This window comes from Lepidothrix coronata, unplaced genomic scaffold (assembly GCF_001604755.1).
Source record: "Lepidothrix coronata isolate B3197 unplaced genomic scaffold, Lepidothrix_coronata-1.0 Scaffold54, whole genome shotgun sequence".
NCBI classification, from domain to species: Eukaryota; Metazoa; Chordata; class Aves; order Passeriformes; family Pipridae; genus Lepidothrix; species Lepidothrix coronata.
Window position 1 is genome coordinate 1,315,064 of NW_016690234.1, and position 662 is coordinate 1,315,725.

The following is a 662-nucleotide window of genomic DNA, read 5'->3' on the forward strand; positions in this document are numbered from 1 at the left end:
CCAGTGTGGGTAGTGGTTCTGACAGTGGATGCTCATGTCGGGTGGGATGCAGGCATGGGGGGACCTCTGAAATACAGAGGAGAACAAGGGAAAGAGGGAGATCTTGTTCCTGTCTTGTGCCTTCCCATCACAGCAGCAGCAGCACAGGGATTAAACCCCCAAAGGGGGACACTTAATCTGTTTTCTCCCACTTTATGGCCCTACCAGCCCTGTCAGCCTCCTGGTTGAGCCGGTGCCACAGGGCATGTGGTGGGGGACACCTGGCACTGACCTTCCGCTGGCTGGCGGGGAGCAGATTAGGGAGACTGGGAAGTGATGAGGCACGAGGGGTGGGGGATTAGGCTCCAGCAGATGGATGGAGATCAAACATTTCACTCCCCCTTGTTTACAACACCCTCCTGGGCAGCAATCAGGGATCCTGGCATGTGCTCTGGCTCTGTCCCTCCTTGGACTGGGGCAGGATGGGGATAAGGACACAATTCCCATGGTCTTGGGGTGTCCCAGTGGGGATGGATGGGCTCCCACCTCGCTCCATCCTCACCCAAAGCAGCACTGCGTGGCAGCTTCCAGTTCCCCCATGCCATGCCATGCCATGCCATGCCATGCCATGCCATGCCATGCCATCCCACGCCATCCCACCAGGATGGAGCCTCTGGCAGCCA